Raw genomic sequence first — 24,992 nt, 5'->3', positions numbered from 1 at the left:
GATTAGAGCGGAAAGGACCCGCGGAATTTTTATTTTACTCTTATAACGCGAATTGAATCTATTCGATTCACTCTTATGAAGCAACAAGAAAAAGAGATCACTCGAGGATCCAATATCTTATTCCACGAAGGAAGTATCCTGAAAATCCTTGATTTAGTTTCGAGTAATAAACTAATAAAACCTTAATCAAAACTATTCAACTAGCCTAAAAATAAAAAAACCTTCAATGGAAGAGTTTACTTTTTTTTTGCAAAATTTCTGTAAATTTGAAGTTGAACTTAATTAAACAAGCCAAGCAATTTGCTCACAATCACAAGAAATTTTTCCCCCGCCATATTTTCTTCCCCTCTGTTTGTCCACTACCTCGGCTAAACCTAAGCAAAAGAAAAAGAGGTCCAAGAGACAGACCCGAATAAAGAAGAAATAGTAATCTTTGACGAATTAGGAAGAAAAAGGATTCTTATTTTGATACAAGAAGAATCGGCACAAGAAAAAGGCTTTTTCTTGTGCCGAATAGACGATTAAGAAGACCTGCAATCCCTCCGAAAAAGAAGAAATTTTAATTTGATTGTTCTCGCCTTTGCCTTGGATTCTCTTCTTTTGCATGGGATATAAATAAGGAATTCCAGACATCTCATAAACAAAAAGCAGTCTAAACAAAAAAAGGATTTCCAAAATAGATCATAGATAATTCTAGCAATTGCCAATAAATCGAGGCTTTTTACCAACTTGATGGTAAGAAATCCCGGGACCTAGAAATTCATTTCGTACAATTGAACCTTTTCAAACTGTTTCTTTTTGAGAACCAAAAAAACTTGTGCCAAAATAACGGATGCGAAGAAGAACAAAAGGCCTTGGACACGTAATGGATCCTGAAGCACGATTTCTGCGTCCCCCTGACCAAAACCTCCCACATTAGGATTGCTTGTTAATGGTTGATCAAGCTTGATGGATTCCCCCTCTGAAACAAGAAGTTCTGGTCCGGGAGGTATAATATCAATCACTTGGCGTCCATCTGATGCATCAACTATGGATATTTCATACCCCCCCTTTTCTTTACGTAGTATTTTTCTTACTATACCTGTTGACGTAGCATTATAGACTGTATTGTTACTCTTGCTACCATCAGGATAGATCTGTCCTCTTCCTCGGTTTCCCCCTACATATATGGGATATTTTAAGAAATGAGCATCTTTCTTCGTAGCAGGATCAGGGGAAAGAATGGGAAAGACAATTTCACTATATTTCTTACCGGGAACAGGGCCTATCACAAGAATGTTTTTTTTATCGGGACGATAACTCTGAAAAGCAAGATTTCCTATCTTTTCTTTTAACTCAGGGGAAATACGATCGGGCGGCGCTAATTCGAATCCCTCGGGCAAAATAAGAACAGCACCTACATTCAACCCTCCCTTTTTTCCATTAGCAAGAACTTGTTTCAATTGCATATCATAAGGAATTCGAAGAACTGCTTCAAATACAGTATCGGGAAGCACAGCTTGGGGAACTTCAATATCGACGGGCTTGCTAGCTAAATGGCAATTGGCACATACAATTCGTCCAGTTGCTTCTCGTGGGTTTTCATAACCCTGCTGCGCAAAAATGGGATATGCATTTGAAATAGATGTCCGAGTTATTACGTATATCATGATCGATACAGAAATCGATCGAGTTATCTGTTCCTTTACCCAAGAAAAAGTATTTCTATTTTCCATGTCCAATCGCAGATCCCAGAATTTCTACAATAAATTAGATAGGTAGCTAAGCTAATCTAGTTCCCTATACACGAATCTGTTGTCATTCTACTGCAACAGTTGTACTGCAATGATGAATACCTTAAAGTAGGTATAAATAGAAAGAATTTTGCTAAAATGGAAAAGGGCTTTCTTTCTAAAAAAAGATGCTTGCTAATTTGATTAATATTAATATCGGGAGATCAAATGAATTTATGCTTCACTAATTGAATGATAAATGACTACAAGCGAAGGAGATAGACGATTTAAACAAAAAAAGACCCAAAATTTCAAACATGTATCTAGAATTACTGGAAAACTACAAACAAAAATAGTGAAAATAAGCTCGTTAGGAGCCCATCCAAAATCGTTGTAGACCCAACGAATTACTAGTTCCCAACCACGGGTGGAGTGAAATCCAACAAAAAAATCAGTAACTAAAAGAATAAAAAAAGCTTTTATTGAGTCATTTAAATTATAGAAGAATTCCTGAACCCAAGAATTCAAAATGACAAGTTCCTCTTTACCCAGAAAAAAAGAACCACTTAGAATAGCCAAACAGATTATATTTGTCGAGAAATGCAAAATGGTATGGAGATGATCCTCATTATTTATTTTGACCCATTGTATTATTTCCTTGTGTATTCCTGTAGGAGGTTTTTGTACATGTGTCTTTAGTTTCCCTTTTATCATCTCGTCCAAGAGAGAAAGTTCTTCTAATTCTATGAATCTTTCTAGAATCCTTTTCTCTTGAATATCAGTTAAGAGAGTTTCGGATTGCCTGGTATTCCACCAATTCTTAATCCAAAGTTCCAGACATTTGTTAAATGAGGAAGAGACCCCCCAAGGCAAAAGTACGATAAATACAAGATATAGTAAAGAAGGCAATGCTTTCTTTTTTTTCATTTTTGATCTGTAAATGGAGTTGTTAATGAATATGCTTCATTCGCTGACTCTATTCCATTCCCTGACTCTATATGATGATATTTCTATTTCATGATATTTCTATTTCTTTGAAGCAAAAACTCTATAGGTTTGATACCCTGTATCTATTCTTCTTTTTTGTATATTAGTTATTAGTGGAATTTCAGTGCATTGGGTTCTTTCTTAGATCTAGATGGAATGAAATAGTGAAATAGAATAAAAAAAAAGCCCTTTCGGATGAAAAAGGAAGAATAGTATGCGATATATCTAACTTGGATAAAAAAAAATTAAAAGCAAATTTCTCTTATCCTCGTTTGTTCCTTCCTTTAGATAAATACTTAAAAATCCCCTTACAATAACAAATCCAATTTAGAAGGGACTTCCTCCCTGTGTTGAGAAAACTTTTCTTCTTCCAATTCTTCTTTTCTTCATTCAACTCAGTTCAAAAAAGATACCTCAAAATACTTCAATTGGTACGCGCAAGAAATAGGCCAATTCGGCAGCTTTTTGTTCAATTTCTCGTGGAGTAAAAAATTTATCATCAGTACGAGTCAAGGGAATGATCCCCTGGCCCCGGATTTCCATATAAAGAATACGACGAGGATAAAGACCCTCTTTAACCTGAATTCTAATTGATTGGATATCCCGCATAAGGAATCGAAGGAAGACGCGACGTTTTATTCCAGGGAATCCCCAACGAAAAATGCACACTATTCCCTCTTTTCTATCGAATCGGTCATAACCACTACCTACATTCCACAAAATAGTACACCACAAGTAGGAGCTAATGAATAGGCCTGCGATTCCGTAGAAAGACATCACGACCCCCTGCGGAAAAAAAAGAATTTCTTGAGATGGAAGTATAGATATAATATTCTTACCAAGATAACTGGAAATCCCAACCGATAAGAATCCTAGTGAACCTAGAAAAAGAATACAGGCCCAGAAAAAATTACCCCTTTTTCGAGAACCTTTTAGAAGTTCTACCCATATGTGTTCTGATCGCCAATTCATATTAGATATACTAAATCCAGCAGCGGTCGATTGAAATTGAGAGAATAAGCTAAATAATTTTGACTTTACTTTTTTTGATTCTGAAATCGCCTTCAGCAACTAGTACTCCTGTGAAATAATAGGTTAGATACATTGACTTTCTATTCAAAAAATATTCGTTGATTCAATTAAAATAAATAAAATAAAACTCGCTATACCTGGCTCTGCATATTCATGCATTTATGCTCGTAGCCTATATCCGCATCCATAACCGTTTTTCATTTGTGTGTAGAAAGTGTGTGTAGAAAAAGCCACATACCCTACCATATTATATTACTTACACTAAAAAATACTAGACAATCTTATTTTTTTGCACATAAAGAAATAAAGAAGTCATTGCAATTGCCGGAAATACTAAGCCTACTAAAGGCACGAAAATAGAAGGTAAGTTTAAATCCGTCATGGAATAGGTGTCTCAATTCAAATTTACTATTTCTATCTAGTCGAAAAATATCTTAAGATTCTTATGATATAATTAAGTATATCTATTATAAGGAATATTGACTATTGTATTGTATTTTTTATTTTTAGTTTGAAAAATATTCTGTAAAAAAAATGAAAGGATAATAAGAAAATTCCAAAAAAGGAGAACTAATTAAAAAGATTTTATTTTGATTTTCCCATCCTCATGGCCTTTCTATCTTTCTAATCTAATTTGAAATTGGATTCAAAAGAAAGCGGTTAGAATTTACTTCCTGCATACATACTTCTCTAGAAGCGCATACAATAATGCGTGGTAAAGGCGGAAAAATAGTATATTCAATCAAAATCAAAGGGCAAATTATCTTACCTACTATAGATCCCCTACTACCCTCTTAGACTTTAAAAGGCGATATACCACCCAAAGAAAGGGTATGAAAATGCCGGGTGGAGTTAGCTTTTCGACGAAGACCTGTCCCGTGCAGCGAAGCCCTGTTAGTAAGACCCCCCGCAATAATGGATTATAGAAGAATATTATTCCAAATACTCCTCTGGACGCATATAGTAGCATTGCGATTCCGAATCTTTTTTATTTATGAATATGAACAGAAAAAATTCATTGTATCGTTGGGTCGGAGCGGAGGTTTGGTCCAGAAAAATTAGAAACAAAACGTCTACTCTACCGCATTGAAGTCTATAGCGCTGTATTTCCACGAAAGTATAATTCTTACCATCAGGATACGATCCTTTCTTTTGAACTAAACGTCTCTACGATGGGTCCAGGTTCTATGTCCAATCCCAAATCAAGGATTTCTCGCTCTTGATCGGAGTCATAAACTAAAAAAAAACTACCTTTTTATCCTTTTTCTCAAGGTTATAGAAAACTTCCTTATCTAGTTCTAGCATTTTGAAAAAAAAAAAATGCTTCTTTTTTTACACACAGTTCGAGTCACTTGTTGACTCACGATTACGCCTGTTAAAAGTTTCAAACGTCCTCTTTTTTGAAATTGAAAGAGAGTCCTATAAAAAGGTCTAACTTCCAAACTATGTCTTTTTTCATTCATTCTCCTTTAGTTTTTTTCTCTATCTAGAAGTGGAATAGAATAACCCGGTTGAAGGGTAATGATCATACGTCTGTAATGCATTGTATGGCCCAGAATAGGTCCTATTCTTCTACCTTTTCCAGGTAGTCGATGGCTATTCACAGCTACCACCTTAACACCAAAGAAGAGTTCGACCCAATGCTTTATTTCTGTCTTAGTGAATCCCGATTCGACATTAAAAGTATATTGATTCTTTCCCAATAAACGAAGACTTTTTTCTGTAAATACTGCGTATTTGATTCCATTATCATTATCATATGATAATACTATATTTTATTATTTTATTATTTTATTTGTATTTCTTTATTGTATTATACCTTAATATATATATTCTAGATATATAGAATAGACGAATCTCAATTTGTCAAGTCTCATGATCATATCATGATCTATTTTTATTCGGCTCAATCTTTTTTTTCTAAAAAAGATTGAGCCGAGTTTAATTGCAATCAATTAGAAGAATAAAGAAGAATTACTGCATTTCATAACTGATTTTTTTCTCTTTTTATTTCGTTTCTTTTTTATTTATACCTTCTTTATCTTTAGTTTTATCTAGTTAATCAATAGTATCTACCGGCTCGAACTCGAATTTGATCGCCTTCCATACTTCACAAGCTGCGGCTAGTTCAGGACTCCATTTGCAAGCTGCTCGGATAATTTCATTACCTTCGCGAGCAAGATCGCGCCCTTCGTTACGAGCTTGTACACAGGCTTCTAAAGCCACTCGATTAGCTGCTGCACCAGGTGCATTTCCCCAAGGATGTCCTAAAGTTCCTCCACCAAATTGTAATACAGAATCGTCCCCAAAGATTTCGGTCAGAGCTGGCATATGCCAAACATGAATACCACCTGAAGCTACCGGTATAACACCTGGCATGGATACCCAGTCCTGAGTGAAAAAGATACCGCGAGCACGATCTTTTTCAATAAAATCATCGCGCAATAAATCAACAAAACCTAAAGTCATTTCGCGTTCCCCTTCTAACTTACCTACTACTGTACCGGAGTGGATATGATCTCCCCCAGACATACGCAATGCTTTAGCTAATACACGGAAATGCATACCATGATTTTTCTGTCTATCAATAACTGCATGCATTGCACGGTGAATGTGAAGAAGTAGGCCATTGTCGCGGCAATAATGAGCCAAAGTAGTATTTGCGGTGAATCCCCCAGTTAAGTAGTCATGCATTACAATAGGAACCCCTAATTCTCTTGCAAATACAGCTCTCTTAATCATTTCTTCACATGTACCCGCAGTCGCATTCAAGTAATGCCCCTTGATTTCACCGGTTTCGGCCTGTGATTTATAAATAGCTTCGGCACAAAAGACAAAACGGTCTCTCCAGCGCATAAATGGTTGTGAGTTTACGTTTTCATCATCTTTGGTAAAATCAAGTCCACCACGTAGACACTCATAACACGCTCTACCATAATTTTTTGCGGATAATCCCAATTTTGGTTTAATAGTACATCCCAATAAAGGACGACCGTACTTGTTCAACTTATCTCTTTCAACTTGGATACCATGAGGCGGGCCTTGGAAAGTTTTTGAATAAGTAGGGGGAATTCGTAGATCCTCCAAACGTAGAGCACGTAGGGCTTTGAAACCAAATACGTTACCTACAATGGAAGTAAACATGTTAGTAACGGAACCCTCTTCAAATAGGTCTAATGGATAAGCTACATAACAGATCCATTGGTTGTCTTCCCCAGCAACAGGCTCGATGTGATAGCATCGTCCTTTGTAACGATCAAGACTGGTAAGTCCATCAGTCCAAACAGTTGTCCATGTACCAGTAGAAGATTCGGCAGCTACTGCAGCCCCTGCTTCTTCGGGCGGAACCCCAGGCTGAGGACTTACTCGGAATGCTGCCAAGATATCAGTATCCTTAGTTTCATACTCTGGGGTGTAGTAAGTCAATTTATAATCTTTAACACCAGCTTGAAATCCAACACCTGCTTTAGTTTCTGTTTGTGGTGACATAAGTCCCTCCCTATAACTCTTGAATTAAGAATTCTCACAATAACAGGGTCTACTCGATGTTAATTAGGCGTAAATGAAACTTTAGCAAAAATCTCGTAAAACAAAAAGGATATTCAATTAATATAATATCAACTCATTAAAGAAAATTGAGGGCATGCTTAGGTTAATGAATATGTTTCATTCATATATAAATGCGTACACCCTGTGTATGTTCTATCCTATAGGAATTCCAATATAGGAATTCGATAGGAATTGAGTTGTTGTTATGGTAAGTTAACACGGTTCGTTATTAAACCATGGATTTGATTTACCAAATCCATAATTATTGTATACTCTTTGATAGATATAGCGCAACCCAAATTAATTCCTAATCCTTATTTTACAAGTTCTTAATAGTTCTCTTTTCTTATTTTGAATGCAAATACCTAACTAAATACTAATAAAATTCTTTGTTGACAGCAATCTATGCTTCACAGTAGTATATATTTTGTATATCGAAGTCCTAGATAGGAAAGTAGAGTAGGCACAGATCCTCCACAAAAGGCAAAATGTATATGAAAAAAAAGATTGATTGAACTTTCCAATGGACTCATTCCATGAGTAAACGATTGAATGGGATTCGCTTGGGCAACGAAATCAAGTCCTGGTCCCCTTTTCTCTCTTATTGAATTAACTAATTCATTTCCTTTTTACTTTTGGATTTTTTTTGATTTGATTTGGCATTATTCAACAATAAAAAAAGAAAAATTTCGACAAATTCCTTTTTTTTAATTATGTGATAATTATGAGAACCAATCCTACTACTTCTCCTCCCGGGGTTTCCACAATTGAAGAAAAAAGTACAGGTCGTATCGATCAAATTATTGGACCCGTGCTGGATGTCACTTTTCCCCCAGGCAAGTTACCTTATATTTATAACGCTTTGGTAGTCCAGAGTAGAGACACTGCCGATAAGCAAATTAATGTGACTTGTGAGGTACAACAATTATTAGGAAATAATCGAGTTAGAGCTGTAGCTATGAGTGCTACGGACGGGTTGATGAGAGGAATGGAAGTGATTGACACGGGAGCTCCTCTCAGTGTTCCGGTCGGTGGAGCTACTCTCGGACGAATTTTCAACGTTCTTGGGGAGCCTGTTGACAATTTGGGTCCTGTAGATAGTAGTGCAACGTTCCCTATTCATAGATCTGCGCCTGCCTTTATCGAGTTAGATACGAAATTATCCATCTTTGAAACAGGTATTAAGGTCGTCGATCTTTTAGCTCCTTATCGACGTGGAGGAAAAATAGGACTATTTGGGGGGGCTGGAGTAGGTAAAACAGTACTGATCATGGAATTAATCAATAACATTGCTAAAGCTCATGGGGGCGTATCCGTATTCGGTGGAGTAGGGGAACGGACTCGTGAAGGAAATGATCTTTATATGGAAATGAAGGAATCCGGAGTAATTAATGAAAAAAATATTGAGGAATCAAAGGTAGCTCTAGTCTATGGCCAAATGAATGAACCACCGGGAGCTCGTATGAGAGTTGGTTTAACTGCCCTAACTATGGCGGAATATTTCCGAGATGTTAATAAGCAAGACGTGCTTTTATTTATCGATAATATCTTTCGTTTTGTTCAAGCAGGATCAGAGGTATCCGCTTTATTAGGGAGAATGCCCTCCGCAGTGGGTTATCAACCTACTCTTAGTACAGAAATGGGTTCTTTGCAAGAAAGAATTGCTTCTACTAAAAAGGGATCTATAACTTCGATTCAAGCAGTTTATGTACCTGCAGACGATTTGACCGACCCTGCCCCTGCCACAACATTTGCACATTTGGATGCTACTACCGTACTTTCCAGAGGATTAGCTTCCAAGGGTATTTATCCAGCAGTAGATCCTTTAGATTCAACCTCGACTATGTTACAGCCTCGGATCGTTGGCAACGAACATTATGAAACTGCGCAAAGAGTTAAGGAAACTTTACAACGTTACAAAGAACTTCAGGACATTATCGCAATTCTTGGCTTGGATGAATTATCGGAAGAGGATCGTTTAACTGTAGCAAGAGCAAGAAAAATTGAGCGTTTCTTATCACAACCGTTCTTTGTGGCAGAAGTTTTTACTGGTTCTCCAGGAAAGTATGTTGCTCTTGCGGAAACTATTAGGGGATTTCAACTAATCCTTTCCGGAGAATTAGACGGCCTACCTGAACAGGCTTTTTATTTGGTGGGTAACATCGATGAAGCTAGCACGAAAGCTATAACCTTAGAAGAGGAGAACAAATCGAAGAAATGAAATTAAATCTTTATGTACTGACTCCTAAGCGAATTATTTGGGATTGTGAAGTGAAAGAAATCATTTTATCCACTAATAGTGGCCAAATTGGCGTATTACCAAACCACGCCCCCATTAACACAGCAGTAGATATGGGTCCTTTGAGAATACGCCTCCTCAACGACCAATGGTTAACAGCGATTCTGTGGAGCGGTTTTGCGAGAATAGTTAATAATGAGATCATCATTTTAGGAAATGATGCGGAACTGGGTAGTGATATTGATCCGGAAGAAGCTCAAAAGGCACTTGAAATAGCCGAAGCTAACTTGAGTAAAGCTGAGGGTACGAAAGATTTGGTTGAAGCGAAGCTCGCTCTCAGACGAGCTAGGATACGAATCGAGGCTGTCAATTGGATTCCCCCATCCAATTGAAGACAATCCAGTGGTTTATAGTTGATACAAAGAAAAAGGGAAGAGGGGTAGAAAAAGTTATTAGATAGCGAAGCGAAGTAAGTCCAATGCTATCTAGTAATTTTTCTACCTACTTACCTACTATTGGATTTGAACCAATGACTCCCGCCGTATGAAAGCAATACTCTAACCACTGAGTTAAGTAGGCAATTTATCACCACAAAGGAAGACCCATTACTTCGATCGATTATATATTGAATCCCTTTTCTAAGCAATACCGCTCTGTTATTGGTCTGTTATATACTAAATACTAAACTAAATACTAAACAGATACAGATCAAAGGGGTATCCTCTGGCATTAGAAAATATTCATCTTGACAAGAAATTATCTATATGTGTTAAGATATCTCTGATAAGGGCTATAGCTCAGTTCGGTAGAGCAACTCGTTTACACGTGCGCCAATGCTTTTCAAAGGAGCTTATTATGCAATGAACATAATCGATCTTATTGCAAAATCAATGTCTTACTTCATAGATTCGAGAGAATAGGAGAACAGTAGCCTGACAAACAGTCGGTTCAGTCCGATTCAGGTGCCAATTCAGGTGCCTAATCAAATAGAACCCTTATGGATTTGCTAGTTGATAAGGTAAATATCCAGCCCACTAAATGCTAGGCGTAATGAGGATAAGGGCCTCCAAAAAACTTCTTTTCGTTCTATGAACTTTAAGGTGTATGAAGTCTCATAGTTAACTCTTGCAGTGGAACGATAGAGACTCCATTTCACTTAGGTTGATTTAATTTAGACCGGAGGCAGACCTAAGTCAAGGTAATCCTCCTTTGAAACACTTTGGTATTGCTCCTAGATAGATCATAATACAAAAAATCAATCAGAGCACAGGGAGCCATCTCATTATCTTTCCGTAAAGAAAAACTATGGTGGACTAACTGATCTTTAAATCAGTTTATGAAAGAGCCCAATGCAAAAAAATGCATGTTGGGTCTTTGAAACAGTTCAAATCATTTCGATAATAATCCGTTTGATCTGTTTTACCGAGAAGGTCTACGGTTCGAATCCGTATAGCCCTAATATGCCCTTTTTTAGATTTTAGGATCTCTATCCTATGTTTTCTTTAGTTTAGTATAGTTTTCATTTTCTCATTAGTATTTGTTTATAGACTGGATAGGCGCCTGCGACATAGAATAGAGATAAAAGCATTACCAAAGGCTCATTCATCGAAAATCAAAATCATACAGACAGGAAAAGAAAAACGAATTTCTATCAAATCAATAGAAGAAAGGATCCTTTCCCTGATTTGAATCCCGTCCTCCTTCAAATAGGATATCTCTAGACTTCCCTATAATAACTGCAATGATTTTATCCATTTTGCGAATTCCTACTTTGTTTTAAGTATATTTATTACTTTGTTTATAGATACATTATGTAAATTGATCAACTTTAAATAGAAAAAATAAAGTAAAGAGTAAATAAGAAAACAGAATATTCTGTCTCATAGTTCTGAAATAGAGTTCTTTATTTTTATTTTATAGTATTACTTCTCATTAATTATACTGCATAGATTAGTCCTACTATCTTAATTAGGTTCTAATTTAGTAGTATTCTCATTTTTATTTAATAGTCTCTTATTATTTTATTATTAAATATTAAATAAAGGATAGAGCTATTCTTTTTTCTAGAGATTCTAGAGAAAGCGAGACAAAGTGAAACGAGAAAGTTTTCTTTATATAAGAATTAGATCTACATACACCATATCTAAATAGAATGGAAATCCAAAAGAAAGGGAGTTGGGATTCCATTGGATGAATCTTTAAAGAAGATGCAGCACAGAGGAAACAAAGGCTAAACTTAAACTAAGCGCTTTTGTTTGAACAAAAAAGATTCTTGTTTCACCGAGGAAAAGAGAGAAGTTCTGGATAAATTGACAATGCTGAATTGAATTGACTAATTTAAGTTCCGCCTATTCCACATTAATGGGAGTACATTATGTTTCTGCTTCACGAATATGATATTTTTTGGACATTTCTAATAATAGCAAGCCTTATTCCTATTTTGGCATTTTCGATTTCAGGACTTTTAGCCCCGGTTAGTGAAGGACCAGAGAAGCTTTCTAGTTATGAATCGGGTATAGAACCCATGGGAGGGGCTTGGGTACAATTCCGAATACGCTATTATATGTTTGCGCTCGTTTTTGTTGTTTTTGATGTGGAAACCGTCTTTCTATACCCTTGGGCAATGAGTTTCGACGTATTGGGTGTATCCGTTTTTATCGAAGCTTTGATTTTCGTGCTTATCTTAGTTGTTGGTTTAGTTTATGCATGGCGAAAAGGAGCCTTGGAATGGTCTTAACTGAATATTTAGACAAAAAAAAAGAAGGAAAAGATTCTATTGAGACAGTTATGAATTTGATTGAGTTTCCCTTACTTGACCAAACAAGTTCCAATTCTGTTATTTCAACTACACCAAATGATCTTTCGAATTGGTCAAGACTCTCCAGTTTATGGCCCCTTCTATACGGTACCAGTTGTTGTTTCATTGAATTTGCTTCATTAATAGGCTCACGATTCGACTTTGATCGTTATGGATTGGTACCAAGATCAAGTCCTAGGCAAGCAGACCTAATTTTAACAGCCGGTACGGTAACAATGAAAATGGCTCCCTCTTTAGTGAGATTATACGAGCAAATGCCTGAACCAAAATACGTCATTGCTATGGGAGCCTGTACTATTACAGGGGGAATGTTCAGTACGGATTCCTATAGTACTGTTCGGGGAGTTGATAAGTTAATTCCTGTGGATGTCTACTTGCCGGGCTGCCCACCTAAACCGGAGGCAGTTATAGATGCCCTAACAAAACTTCGTAAGAAGATATCGCGAGAAATAGTTGAGGATCAAACTCTATCTCAAAATAAAAATAGATGTTTTACTACCAGTCACAAGCTTTATGTTAGGCGCAGTACTCATACAGGAACTTATGAGCAAGAATTGCTCTATCAATCACCATCTACATTAGATATATCTTCTGAAACTTTTTTCAAATCCAAAAGTTCAGTACCTTCCTACAAATTAGTGAATTAGGAGAGGGGCTCTTTTGTGTAGAAAAATAAAAAGCAGGGCAATCTTTCAAACTTGCATCCGAAATGTGAAATATTTATACAAAGAGGGAGAGATGAAGACAATGCAGCAGGGTTGGTTATCTAATTGGCTAGTCAAACATGAGGTGGTTCATAGATCTTTGGGCTTTGATCACCGAGGAATAGAGACTTTACAAATAAAAGCAGGGGATTGGGATTCCATTGCTGTCATTTTATATGTATATGGTTACAATTATTTACGCTCCCAATGTGCTTATGATGTAGCACCCGGTGGATCTTTAGCTAGCGTGTATCATCTTACGAGAATACAATATGGTATAGATAATCCAGAAGAAGTCTGCATAAAAGTCTTTGCCCAAAAGGATAATCCTAGAATTCCGTCTGTCTTCTGGATTTGGAGAAGTGCCGATTTTCAAGAACGCGAATCTTATGATATGGTGGGAATCTCTTATGATAATCATCCGCGCCTTAAACGTATCCTAATGCCTGAAAGTTGGATAGGCTGGCCCTTACGTAAGGATTATATAACCCCCAATTTTTATGAAATACAAGATGCTCATTGAATGATAAGAAATTCATGCTCACTTATACAACACAACTCCAGATTTTATTCAAGTCAAGGAATATTTTTAGGTTCTTTTCCTAGATGAAACGGAATACCTATTTATAATTAATTCCTAATTATACAAAAGCATTCCAGATAGACTGAGCAAAAAAAGGGTTTCATTTGGATTCCCCTATTTTGAAAATCGCATATTAATTTCCTTCATATGAACAGAAAAATAGGATGACTCAAAGAAGTTCTCTACCAGGAACTTTGTACCGCGCACATTACTTAGCACAACTAGGAAAATAAGATAAGATAAAGATAAGCAAGACTAAAAAAATATTCGTCGGAATAGCGGAATACAAAATTAAGAAACGCAAAAAAATAAAGGGGAATCTCACCCCCTTCTTTATCATAAAGAAAAGATATATTTTAAAACTTCTTTAAAAAGAAAAAGAAGTGCCTCTATATTTATATTATAGATTTATCCACTTAGATGAATAAATATTATTAATGAATATGTATCACAATCCATCTCGAGGTATTTGGATCAATACCTATTCGGTGGATCTTTTTTTTTTTTTTCTCTGCCAGGAACCAGATTTGAACTGGTGACACGAGGATTTTCAGTCCTCTGCTCTACCAACTGAGCTATCCTGACCTTTTCTTGTGCATCATCCTAGTAGAGTATTTGTATCTATGTCAATTAAAAGGACTAAAAATTAATTAAAGTATTTCAAATTTTAAATTTGAAAATGGGGGGGGTAGTCCTATGCATTGTGCATGGTTTACTTAAATAAAACTTAAAAATAGAGTGAATAACCAAGATTTCTTGCCGATACTCTAATAAAAAAGAAATCTATTCAATGAATAGGATAAGATCCATTGAGTTCTCTTCGCATTCCTTTGTGAAAGAGTAGAATGAGAAAGCTAATGAATCTTAAACCCATTGCATTGATAAAAAGAAAAAAAAGTGCATTGATAAAAAGAAAAAAAAAAAGAGGATAAATAATAATAATATAGTATAGTTAGGGAATAAAAGAGGATTTGGGGATAGAGGGACTTGAACCCTCACAACTTATAAAGTCGACGGATTTTCCTTTTACTAGAAATTTCATTGTTGTCAGTATTGACATGTAGAATGGGACTCTCTCTTTGTCCTCGTCCGATTAATCCACTTTTTTAAAGATCTCGAAAACTTTGAATTTTAATTGAAGAATTTGATTATTCAATATTCGATTGGAGTGGATTCACAATAATGAAAAAAAAAAATTATGATATGAGTTTTTTATTTCATAATCATTATCATTTCTAATTTCATTTTTAAAAAAGATAAAGAACCTATATTATAATTAGAATATAATATGAGTTCTGTGATTAATCGTTTGCTATGTCAGTATCTATACGTGTTTATTAAATGTATAAGGTATAAAACCCCTCTTTCTCTAATTTAGAACTAGAAGGAATTCCACTAACAACACAACGTAATTAACTCGATTCGTTAGAACAGCTTCCATTGAGTCTCTGCACCTATCCTTTTCCTTTGTATTCTAGTTCGAGAACCCCTTGTTTTCTCAAAACACGGATTTGGCTCAGGATTGCCCTTTTTTAATTCCAGGGTTTCTCTGAATTTGGAAGTTACCACTTAGCAGGTTTCCATACCAAGGCTCAATACAATCAAGTCCGTAGCGTCTACCGATTTCGCCATATCCCCATTTCCCTCTTCTTTGAGACCAGGATTCCTTGTGTAATTTCATCCATCTCTTAGTTTTTTTTTTGAATCATTGAGTTCATCACTCAACGTAGTCTAGCAGTTCAGTTCGACTCTATTTGAGAGACCTCGCTTGCTTATTGCAATTCAGAATTGAATTGATTCTATCCTTGATGTATTTGCAATTCAATCCGAATCAATATATCCAAAAGTTTTTATCTCCCCCACCTCCCGTCTTACTTTTTTATAGTATTCAAAATTATACTATAACGCTTGATATTTATTCTTTTTTTCTAATCAGAATTAGCAATTTTATTTACTCTGACTCTATGTTCCCCTTAGTGAAATATTAATCCTCAAATTATTAACAAATAATAAAGTCTATAATGATCGAATGAAAATACCAATAAATTCTATAATTTTATTTTTTAATATCCTATAGTTAAGCATATCAAGCTAACTTTATCTTTAAGAAGTTTTAGTATTTTTTTATTTTTATAAGTATAACTTCAAATTTAGAACTAGTTAATAGCTAAGATTAATAACTAATATCTGAGATTTTACGGATTTCCTATACTATACCTATTTCTATTTGTTACACTATTTCCGTTATGTAAGCCCACTTAGCTCAGAGGTTAGAGCATCGCATTTGTAATGCGAGGGTCATCGGTTCAAATCCGATAGTCGGCTTTTTTTTCTCTATCGATGTTCTACGAACAAGAATCTCTTTTTTTCCGAATTAAATGGAGAATCCAGGATCTTTTATGTTTTTTACCTTACAATTTTGCTAGATACAAAACAATAAAATAAATAATATATATACAAAAAAAAAAGATTTTGATGAAATTCCATTTTTTGGGGTACTTTAGTTGATTTTACTCTGTTTATCCTGTAGTTTAATTCAGTTTTAATTTCGATGTATTCTGTAATGTAAATACAATGAAATTAATTGTGTAAAATGAAATTTCAATAAAATAAAAAAAGGAGTCTTCATGTCCCGTTATCGAGGACCTCGTTTAAAAAAAATACGCCGTCTGGGAGCTTTACCAGGACTCACTAGAAAAACACCTAAATCCGGAAGTAATCTTAAAAAAAAATTCAATTCTGGGAAAAAGGAGCAATATCGTATTCGTCTTCAAGAAAAACAGAAATTGCGTTTTCATTATGGTCTGACAGAACGACAATTACTTAGATATGTACATATCGCTGGAAAAGCAAAAAGGTCAACAGGCCAGGTTTTACTACAATTACTTGAAATGCGTTTGGATAATATCCTTTTTCGATTGGGTATGGCTTCAACCATTCCTGGGGCCCGCCAATTAGTCAACCATAGACATATTTTAGTTAATGGTCGTATAGTCAATATACCAAGTTTTCGTTGCAAACCCCGAGATATTATTACTACGAAAGATAACCAAAGATCAAAAGGTCTGGTTCAAAATTATATTGCTTCATCGGACCCGGGGAAATTGCCAAAGCATTTGGCGATTGACACGTTGGAATATAAAGGACTAGTAAATAAAATCCTAGATAGGAAGTGGGTCGGTCTCAAAATAAATGAGTTGTTAGTTGTAGAATATTACTCTCGTCAGACTTGAACTTAACGAAAAAAGGAAAGGTTCATAGAATTTTCTTCCCCTTCCCCTTTCCCCGAACTAAATCGCCCTAAGACCATTACCATTAATTTGTATTTTCCCATCAACTAGCTAAAATTGATTAACCCTAGGATTAGGATCCTTTTTTCTTTTTTCCTCTATGTGTATTTTACATACCACAGTAATTTGCTATAGAGAATTTCTAATTTCTATTAAATCAAAATAAGATAATATAAGATATTATATTATTGCTGGAAAAAATTGTTATTTGATTTGATACATTGTGATCCTTAACGTTGATGAATTAAGAAAAACGGAAAGAGAGGGATTCGAACCCTCGGTAAACAAAAGTCTACATAGCAGTTCCAATGCTACGCCTTGAACCGCTCGGCCATCTCTCCTACATAACTTATTATGGAAAATAAACTGAGTGAATAGCGAGTTTTCTTATTCCTGCAGTACAGGTACAACCGCAACCACTCGGGGGTTCCATAGTTCTATTGGAAAAATTCCTTTTGATCTAAGTGGAAGGATACAGGATTTTTTACTAGAAATTGCGCTCGCTATAAAATAAAAGTTTTAATTTGGGTTTTCCCGCAACTAAAGAAAAAGAAAATGGAAGAATTCTTCTTATTGCATAATAAAATAAAGAAACCTTAGAATTCCGTTTGCATAAGATACGCTACACCATACTATCGAAATCAAAAATAGGGTATGAGACAATTAATAACTTTGAAAACACGAAATAGTTGATAACATAAGTTGTTGTTCAGAAATAGGAAAGTGGAATGAAATCCAGTCTTAGTCAAATATTTCATATCTCTTCGTGTCCAAGCAGAAGGAAAAGGATACAATTTGAGCTGAGCGGAAAATCCATATCTCTCTTATCCATTTAAAGCATATGGATTTAGAGTAGAGCATATGGATCAATCTATTTATAATTATAAGAATCGAATGTGTTTGTTTTTATGTTATTTTGTGAAGGAATGAAAACAATTCTATATAGAATGGGTTGGGAATTATGCCTAGATCCCGTGGAAATGGAAATTTCATTGATAAGACCTCCTCAATTGTAGCCAATATTTTATTGCGAATAATTCCGACAACCTCAGGAGAAAAAAAGGCATTTACTTATTATAGAGATGGTGCGATTTGACTCTTTTTTTTGCTTTTTTTTAGCCCTACCTATACCTCAGTCTTACGAAAAAGAGAGGGGGGTTGGCATAGAGAGAACCAAATTTGTAAAGCAAACAAACCCACGCTTCGGGAAGGTGAGGCGAACTAACAATTCCTTCCGTCGTGTATCCTCGATTGATGCGGCTTCAGATACTTCAATTGTAGATTTGAGTATTGAGCGAAAGGTTACACCTACAGGATATGGTATGGTATGGATTACAGGCCAATCCTACTCTATTAGTATCCGTAGGCAGCATAGGGGAGAAAAGCACTACACCTAGAAATAGGAATCAACAAGAGAAAAACTTTGTTAGAAATTACCCCTTTCCTGATCGGTATCAGGGCTGGGAAGAATGGTTGGGATAACAAACAACCATCAGGTTTGTACTTTGGATACCCCTATAACCATCAAAGATCGTTGAAGTAGCTAATTCCTCTAAATAGGAGGCGTTGAGAACAAAGAAATTATTGGAGCTATCGTTTTCCTCTAGCATTAATAGAATTCATTGGTGTTAAGAAAAACCTCTTGTGGGAAGGTTGGCTAGAGATTTCTTGGAAAAATACCAGCCCCTTTCGGTTCATAATGAGACGGGACTAATTCTATTTTGATTCTATAGATTATTTCGCTTAGTACTATTATGTACAGAAGGGAGGAGCCGTATGAGATGAAAACCTCATGTACGGTTTTGGAACGGAGATTTTTTGAATAGAATGAACGACCGTAACGGATGTTGGCTCAATCCGAAGGAAATTATGCGGAAGCTTTGCAAAATTATTATGAAGCTACGCGACTAGAAATCGATCCCTATGATCGAAGTTATATACTCTATAACATAGGCCTTATACACACAAGCAATGGAGAGCATACAAAGGCTTTGGAATATTATTTCCGGGCACTAGAACGAAACCCCTTCTTACCGCAAGCTTTTAATAATATGGCCGTGATCTGTCATTACGTGCGACTATCTCCACTATAGAAAGAAAAAAAAAAAAGAGAGGATCAAATTTTCTAGTAAATACTAGAAAAAAAGGGCTTTCTACATAGGGATCGTAAAAACAACGATTTTTCCCTATCAGCTGTAGGAAGGAAGGACACTTCACGAGAATCAAAAAACGAAGAAAGTATGGCCTATACTACTACTCTATGGATAAAGTTTCTCAAATTGATAGAGAAAGCACCGTAAAGATCAATTAGTGAGCGACTGGGTCGATACAACTAAAAAAAACTGCTTACTTATCCCATGATATGGGGCAAAATTTAGGAATCCGCTTATGTAATAGAGCCGATCCACTAAGGGATTAAGCAGCGGTGTAGTATCAGATCCCAAAGATAGTAAGTTCTTTTTTCTTTCTTATGGAAAAAAGTCTTTTTCAAGGATTCTATAGAGATTTCATATATGAAACCGGGATAGTTACCTCTCAGAAAATTTGAACGAAGGCTCTATATCTATCTATGCTTCATTCTTCTGAAGGTGGGAAAAAAGATCAAACTGATTATTGATAAAAATTAGGGTTTGAAACTTAGGTAATTAATTTCTTCTGCTTAACCCAAGAACAAATTGGATCGATTTTTGATAAATCGAATTCAGTTAAGATAGGGGAAATTCAGATAGCAATTTCTGAGCCGTATGAGGTAGGAAACTCTCAAGTACGGTTCTAAGGGAAGGAACTTCCTATTCCGACCGAGGAGAACAGGCCATTCTACAGGGTGATTCGGAAATTGCGGAAGCTTGGTTTGATCAAGCTGCTGAATATTGGAAACAAGCTATAGCGCTTACTCCGGGAAATTATATTGAAGCACAGAACTGGTTGAAGATTACGAAGCGCTTTGAATTTGAATAAGACCATGCTCCTTCTTTTTCATAAAATGGGTGGTTTGGTTGTTGATCCATTAATCAAATAAATTAGGTCGTAAGATCGAATCAAGAATTTCATTATATCCATTTCTTATACCTTCTATTTTATATGATATTTCATAAGAATAAACCATAGGGATAGGGTCTAGAATAGAAGTAATAAAGTGAATAAAAAGAGGGGGCAATCTAAATATTGCTAATATATTAGGACCATCTTATTAATAATTCTAATGAGTTATCTTGGAATTTAGAATCAAATAAAAAACCCTATATTATGCTCAAGGAAAGTAGATATAGATAGGAGCTTATGCCCTCAAAAAAAATACACTAGTTTCTTAAATTAAAAATAAAAAAGATTTTTTTCTTACGTCGAGAAATATTTGTTTTTCAAGATAAACAATGTCCGTTAGGCACCTAATCTTTATGTCATAATAGACCCGAACACTTGCCTCGGATTGACTTCAATATATAATTGCTCCAGTGAATAACTAAAAAAAAAATAGAAGGATGGTAGATAGTAAAGAAAAGAACTAATCACAATATCTATCTTTCAAAATCTATCTTTCAAAATCTATCTTTCAAAATATATATCTTTCAAAGATTCACTAAAAAGACAGTTGGCGGGTCTCTTTGTATGTCTTGTCCGGAAAGAGGAGGACTTAATGATTATTCGTTCGCCGGAACCAGAAGTAAAAATTGTTGTGGATAGGGATCCTGTAAAAACATCTTTTGAGGAATGGGCCAGACCCGGCCATTTCTCAAGAACACTAGCTAAGGGCCCTGATACTACCACTTGGATCTGGAACCTACATGCTGATGCTCACGATTTCGATAGTCATACTGGTGATTTGGAGGAGATTTCTCGAAAAGTCTTTAGTGCTCATTTCGGGCAACTTTCCATTATCTTTCTTTGGTTGAGTGGCATGTACTTTCATGGCGCCCGTTTTTCCAATTATGAAGCATGGCTAAGTGATCCTACTCACATTGGACCCAGTGCTCAGGTAGTTTGGCCTATAGTAGGGCAAGAAATATTGAATGGTGATGTAGGCGGGGGTTTCCGAGGAATCCAAATAACCTCTGGTTTTTTTCAGCTTTGGCGAGCATCTGGAATAACTAGTGAATTACAACTCTATTGTACTGCAATTGGTGCATTGATTTTTGCAGCGTTAATGCTTTTTGCTGGTTGGTTCCATTATCACAAAGCCGCTCCCAAATTGGCCTGGTTCCAAGATGTAGAATCCATGTTGAATCACCACTTAGCGGGATTATTAGGACTTGGGTCTCTTTCTTGGGCGGGGCACCAAATTCATGTATCTTTACCAATTAACCAATTTCTTGACGCTGGGGTGGATCCTAAAGAGATACCACTTCCTCATGAATTTATCTTGAATCGGGACCTTTTGGCTCAACTTTATCCTAGTTTTGCCGAAGGAGCAACCCCTTTTTTCACTTTAAATTGGTCCAAATACGCAGAATTTCTGACTTTTCGCGGAGGACTAGATCCAGTAACCGGTGGTCTCTGGCTGACCGATATTGCGCACCATCATTTAGCTATTGCTATTCTTTTCCTAATCGCAGGTCATATGTATAGGACCAATTGGGGTATTGGCCATGGACTTAAAGATATTTTGGAGGCTCACAAGGGCCCATTTACAGGACAAGGCCATAAGGGTCTTTATGAAATCTTAACAACGTCATGGCATGCTCAATTATCTCTTAACCTAGCTATGCTAGGCTCTACAACCATTGTTGTAGCTCATCATATGTATTCTATGCCTCCCTATCCATACCTAGCTACTGACTATGGTACACAACTTTCCTTGTTCACACACCACATGTGGATTGGCGGATTTCTAATAGTCGGTGCTGCTGCACATGCAGCAATTTTTATGGTAAGAGACTATGATCCAACTACTCGATACAACGATCTATTAGATCGCGTCCTTAGACACCGCGATGCAATCATATCCCACCTTAACTGGGTATGTATATTTCTAGGTTTTCACAGTTTTGGCTTGTACATTCATAATGATACCATGAGTGCTTTAGGCCGTCCACAAGATATGTTTTCGGATACTGCCATACAATTACAACCTATCTTTGCTCAATGGGTACAAAATATCCATGCTACTGCGCCTGGCGTAACAGCTCCTGGTGCAACAACAAGTACTAGCTTAACGTGGGGAGGCGGCGAGTTAGTAGCAGTAGGTGGCAAAGTGGCTTTGTTACCTATTCCATTAGGAACCGCAGATTTTTTAGTCCATCACATTCATGCATTTACCATACATGTGACTGTATTAATACTTTTGAAAGGTGTTTTATTTGCTCGGAGTTCCCGTTTGATACCCGATAAAGCAAATCTAGGTTTTCGCTTTCCTTGCGATGGGCCTGGCCGAGGGGGAACATGTCAAGTATCCGCCTGGGATCATGTTTTCTTAGGTTTATTCTGGATGTACAATGCAATTTCGGTAGTCATTTTCCATTTCAGTTGGAAAATGCAGTCGGATGTTTGGGGTACTATAAGTGATCAAGGGGTGGTAACTCATATTACAGGGGGAAACTTTGCACAGAGTTCCATTACGATTAATGGGTGGCTTCGAGATTTCTTGTGGGCACAGGCATCGCAAGTCATTCAGTCTTATGGTTCTTCATTATCTGCATATGGTCTTTTTTTCTTAGGTGCTCATTTTGTCTGGGCCTTCAGTTTAATGTTTTTATTCAGCGGCCGTGGTTATTGGCAAGAACTCATTGAATCTATCGTTTGGGCTCATAACAAATTAAAAGTTGCTCCTGCTACTCAGCCTAGAGCCTTGAGCATTATACAAGGACGCGCTGTAGGAGTAACCCATTACCTTCTGGGTGGAATTGCCACGACATGGGCATTCTTCTTAGCGAGAATTATTGCAGTAGGATAGTGGCTAGGAGGATTTGAAAGGCATTATGGAATTAAGATTTCCCAGGTTTAGCCAAGGCTTAGCTCAGGACCCCACTACTCGTCGTATTTGGTTTGGTATTGCTACCGCACATGATTTCGAAAGTCATGATGATATTACTGAAGAACGTCTTTATCAGAACATTTTTGCTTCTCACTTTGGGCAATTAGCAATAATCTTTCTATGGACGTCCGGAAATCTGTTTCATGTAGCTTGGCAAGGAAATTTTGAATCATGGATACAGGATCCTTTACACGTAAGACCTATTGCTCATGCGATTTGGGATCCTCATTTTGGTCAACCCGCTGTGGAAGCCTTTACTCGAGGAGGTGCTGCTGGTCCAGTGAATATTGCTTATTCTGGAGTTTATCAGTGGTGGTATACAATAGGATTACGCACCAATGAGGATCTTTATACTGGAGCTCTTTTTCTATTATTTCTTTCTACGCTGTCCTTAATAGCGGGTTGGTTACATCTACAACCCAAATGGAAACCAAGCCTTTCGTGGTTCAAAAACGCGGAATCTCGTCTCAATCATCATTTGTCAGGACTTTTCGGGGTAAGTTCTTTGGCTTGGACAGGACATTTAGTTCATGTTGCTATTCCCGCATCCAGGGGGGAGTACGTTCGATGGAATAATTTCTTAGATGTATTACCCTATCCCCAGGGGTTGGGACCCCTTTTGACGGGTCAATGGAATCTTTATGCCCAAAACCCTGATTCGAGTAATCATTTATTTGGTACCGCTCAAGGAGCGGGAACTGCCATTCTAACTCTTCTTGGGGGATTCCATCCACAAACACAAAGTTTGTGGCTGACCGATATGGCTCACCATCATTTAGCTATTGCATTTATTTTTCTCATTGCCGGTCACATGTATCGAACTAACTTCGGAATTGGGCACAGTATTAAAGATCTTTTAGAAGCGCATACTCCTCCGGGGGGTCGATTAGGGCGTGGGCATAAGGGCCTTTATGACACAATCAACAATTCGATTCATTTTCAGTTAGGTCTTGCTCTAGCTTCTTTAGGGGTTATTACTTCCTTAGTAGCTCAACATATGTACTCTTTACCTCCTTATGCATTCATAGCACAAGACTTTACTACTCAAGCTGCTTTATATACTCATCACCAATATATTGCAGGGTTCATCATGACAGGGGCTTTTGCTCATGGAGCTATTTTTTTCATTAGGGATTACAATCCGGAACAGAATGAGGATAATGTATTGGCAAGAATGTTAGACCATAAAGAAGCTATCATATCTCATTTAAGTTGGGCTAGCCTCTTTCTAGGATTCCATACCTTGGGCCTTTATGTTCATAACGACGTCATGCTTGCTTTTGGTACTCCAGAAAAGCAAATCTTGATCGAACCTATATTTGCCCAATGGATACAATCTGCTCATGGCAAGACGACATATGGGTTCGATATACTCTTATCTTCAACGAATGGCCCCGCTTTCAATGCGGGTCGAAGCCTATGGTTGCCCGGATGGTTGAATGCTGTTAATGAGAATAGTAATTCGCTTTTCTTAACAATAGGACCTGGGGATTTCTTGGTTCATCATGCTATTGCTCTAGGTTTGCATACAACTACATTGATTTTAGTAAAGGGCGCTTTAGATGCACGCGGTTCCAAATTAATGCCAGATAAAAAGGATTTTGGATATAGTTTTCCTTGTGACGGCCCAGGGCGCGGCGGTACTTGTGATATTTCTGCTTGGGACGCATTTTATTTGGCAGTTTTCTGGATGTTAAATACCATTGGGTGGGTTACTTTTTATTGGCATTGGAAACATATCACATTATGGCAGGGCAACGTTTCACAATTTAATGAATCCTCCACTTATTTGATGGGATGGTTAAGAGATTACCTATGGTTAAACTCTTCACAACTTATCAATGGATATAATCCTTTTGGGATGAATAGTTTATCGGTATGGGCGTGGATGTTCTTATTTGGACATCTTGTTTGGGCTACTGGATTTATGTTCTTAATTTCCTGGCGGGGGTATTGGCAGGAATTAATTGAGACTTTAGCATGGGCTCATGAACGCACACCTTTAGCTAATTTAATTCGCTGGAGAGATAAGCCCGTGGCTCTTTCCATTGTGCAAGCAAGATTGGTTGGATTAGCTCACTTTTCCGTGGGTTATATATTCACTTATGCA

General features: G+C 36.7%; 3 non-coding genes across 3 annotated transcripts; 1 reads left to right on the top strand and 2 right to left on the bottom strand.

Moving 5' to 3' along the window:
- Positions 1–14,136: 14,136 nt before the first annotated feature.
- On the bottom strand, positions 14,137–14,209 carry TRNAF-GAA (transfer RNA phenylalanine (anticodon GAA)). The gene has a single exon. It is a non-coding gene; the product is annotated as a tRNA-Phe (tRNA).
- Positions 14,210–15,876: 1,667 nt separating this feature from the next.
- On the top strand, positions 15,877–15,949 carry TRNAT-UGU (transfer RNA threonine (anticodon UGU)). The gene has a single exon. It is a non-coding gene; the product is annotated as a tRNA-Thr (tRNA).
- A 1,219-nt stretch (positions 15,950–17,168) lies between these two features.
- On the bottom strand, positions 17,169–17,255 carry TRNAS-GGA (transfer RNA serine (anticodon GGA)). Its single transcript has one exon. It is a non-coding gene; the product is annotated as a tRNA-Ser (tRNA).
- Positions 17,256–24,992: the final 7,737 nt, after the last annotated feature.

This window comes from Triticum urartu, unplaced genomic scaffold (genome assembly GCF_056163025.1).
Source record: "Triticum urartu cultivar PI428250 unplaced genomic scaffold, HENAU_Tu73 scaffold2, whole genome shotgun sequence".
In the NCBI taxonomy this organism is placed as follows: Eukaryota; Viridiplantae; Streptophyta; class Magnoliopsida; order Poales; family Poaceae; genus Triticum; species Triticum urartu.
The sequence above is the reverse complement of the archived record's forward strand: the minus strand, read 5'-3'. Positions and strand labels throughout refer to the sequence as shown.